This window comes from Euprymna scolopes, chromosome 1 (assembly GCF_053919585.1).
Source record: "Euprymna scolopes isolate OS-2025 chromosome 1, ASM5391958v1, whole genome shotgun sequence".
NCBI classification, from domain to species: Eukaryota; Metazoa; Mollusca; class Cephalopoda; order Sepiida; family Sepiolidae; genus Euprymna; species Euprymna scolopes.
In genome coordinates, this window is record NC_136482.1 from 126,705,875 (window position 1) to 126,708,819 (window position 2,945).

A 2,945-nucleotide genomic window follows, 5' to 3' on the forward strand; every position below is an offset into this window, starting at 1 on the left:
TTCGACAATAATTTTTATAATTAAAAACTCACATTATGCCTCTCCCTTCTACTTATATAATATATTTGATATATTGTCTGGGATTATTATATCATTACAAACACACCAATCAAGTAACTCACATTTCATCATTTTTTATAATTCTTGAATATGTTACTAATTTCGACAATAATTTTCATAACATTAACCCACTATGTCGTTCCCCCTTACTTAAATAATAACTTCGATATATTGTCTGGGCTGATTATTTCATTACAAACACATAAATAAATTCTGGGTATTCTAATAGTGTATATGTTTCACCTATCTTATCAAATCCCGGGTGGCGTCGCATATTCTGCTAATATATATCGTTCACCTATCTCATTCGATCCCGGGCGACGCTGGGTATTTTGCTACGATATGTTTTCCACCTATCTCATTACATACTAGGCGACGCTTTTTGATAGTATATATTTGTACATCTCATTCAATCCCTGGACTGACTTCATGTCCGCCACCCCACTGTTGAAAATATACATTAAATAAAGTAATGTTTTAATCGTAAACTGTTTCAGCCATTTCCGGGACTGACTTTATATCCCCAAACCCATTGCTAAAAATATACATGAAATAATGTAATGTCTAAATAGTAAACTGTTTCAGCCATTTCCGGGACTGACTTGATGTCCCCAACCCACTGCCAAAAATATACATGAAATAAAGTAATGTCCAAATAGTAAACTGTTTAAGCCATTTCCGGGACCGACTTTATATCCCAAACCCACTGCTAAAAATATACATGAAATAATGTAATGTCTAAATAGTAAACTGTTTCACCCATTTCCGGGACGGACTTTATATCCCAAATCCATTGCTAAAAATATACATGAAATAATGTAATGTCTAAATAGTAAACTGTTTCAGCCATTTCCGGGACGGACTTTGTATCCCCAACCCACTGTTAAAAATATACAGGAAATGATGTAATGTCTAAATAGTAAACTGTTTCAGCCATTTCCGGGGCCGACTTTATATCCAAAACCCACTGCTAAAAATATACATGAAATAATGTAATGTCCAAATAGTAAACTGTTTCAGCCATTTCTGGAACTGGCTTTATATCACCAACCCACTGCTAAAAATATACATGAAATAATGTAATGTCTAAATAGTAAACTGTTTCAGCCATTTCCCGGACTGACTTTATATCCCAAACCCACGGTTAAAAATATACATGTAATAAAGTAATGTTTAAATAGTAAACTGTTTCAGCCATTTCCGGGACTGAATTATAATCCCCCACCCCACCTTTGAAAATATACAGGAAATAAAGTAATGTATATATCGTAAACTTTTTCAGCCATTTCTGGGATCGACTTCTCAGCTCCCATCCTACTGTTAAAAATATACATTAAATAAAGTAATGTTCAAGACGTACATGGTTGAAGCCTTTTCCGGAATCGACTTCATATTTCCCACCCAATGTTAAAAATATACATTAAATAAAGCAATGTGTAATGCGTAAACGGGTTCACCCATTTTCGGGACTGATTTAATATCCCCCACCCCACTGTTAAAAATATACATGAAATAAAGTCATGTTTAAATCGTAAACGATTTGAGAAATTTTCGGGACTGACTTCATATCCCGTAACCCACTGCTTAAAATCTACTTGAAATAAAGTAATGTTTAAATCATAAACTGTTTAAGCAACTTTTCGAAAGTAATACATAAAAACATTAACACGGTTAGGGATTAGGTAACCATTGCTTCAACATGTGAATGTCTGAGTGTACTATCAGTTTCAGCATTCCAGTGACTTAAATCCCCCCACTTTTTGGCTTTGGTTAATGGAGGAGAAATCCTTCATTACTGATAAAATTCTTAGTTTTGTTATTGACCAGAGAGCCCCTTTTGGGGAGCTGGTTTCCGCCTATATTTTTACCCGACCTCATGTCCAATTCCTCCCTTGTTGGGAGGCAAGTATACAAAAAAAAATCAGAACGGACATTTTCCAGGGCATTTTATAATTAATCAGGAGTAACACTTCCAGGGCATTTTGTAATTAAATCAGAAATAACTTTTTCCAGTTACTTTTTTTAATATTAAAACTTTGTTACATTAAACATAGCACCTATTCACAATGCCTACCCACGGGACAGATTTAGACACCAGGGCCATTTTTTTTACGTGGAGAAAAATTGTCTTAGTCGTAAAGAATTTCTCTTCCACTGAAAGAGAAGAAACTGAAATGTAGCACCTAAAGAACAGATACTACACTTTGATCTTAGCCAAAAGGCCATGGAAGAGAAATCATTTTTATTAGCTTTGCCTAAACAGCGACACCATTTTTTTTTCAAGGCTTATTTGGAATATTCCACTTTTTGGAATATTACACTTTCCTTTTTTAGGGATGCACAACATTATTTGTAGTACTATCCTATTATGGCGACAAATGCAATGCAAGATATTTTAGGTTTACGGAATACTAATGGAATAGAAGGATCCCACCACCAATACCCTAGTGTAAATATATTTTCATTGTAATGAGTTACTAATTTTTAGTACTTTTCTTTTTGACAATGTAGGAATATATTTTATTTCAACAGTGGATTATATACGTATGCATGTATTTTATAATAATGTACTTCGATCTGAAGATGCTATGGCTTTATCTTTGGCTTATTGTGATGGATAATTGATCTGATGCTCTAATGGGAAAAATTTAGAAACTGAAATATGAAATCTATCATATAAAACTTATTTTCTTCCAGAATATAGCCGTACATCAATGGGAACAATGTGGAATATTTTGATTTAAAAGATGTGAATCAGCCGTGATTTGAAAGAATCGTTCGGCTATCGATACGATATGTTACTTTCTAAATTATAATATTACTAGCAGTTCAGACCAGCGTTACTCTAGCATTATGTACTGTTCATAACATTATGTGCATATGTA

At 33.6% G+C, this 2,945-nt stretch overlaps 1 pseudogene; it reads right to left on the reverse strand.

Moving 5' to 3' along the window:
• Nucleotides 1-2,179: 2,179 nt before the first annotated feature.
• Nucleotides 2,180-2,295, reverse strand: LOC145284395 (U2 spliceosomal RNA; annotated as a pseudogene).
• Nucleotides 2,296-2,945: the final 650 nt, after the last annotated feature.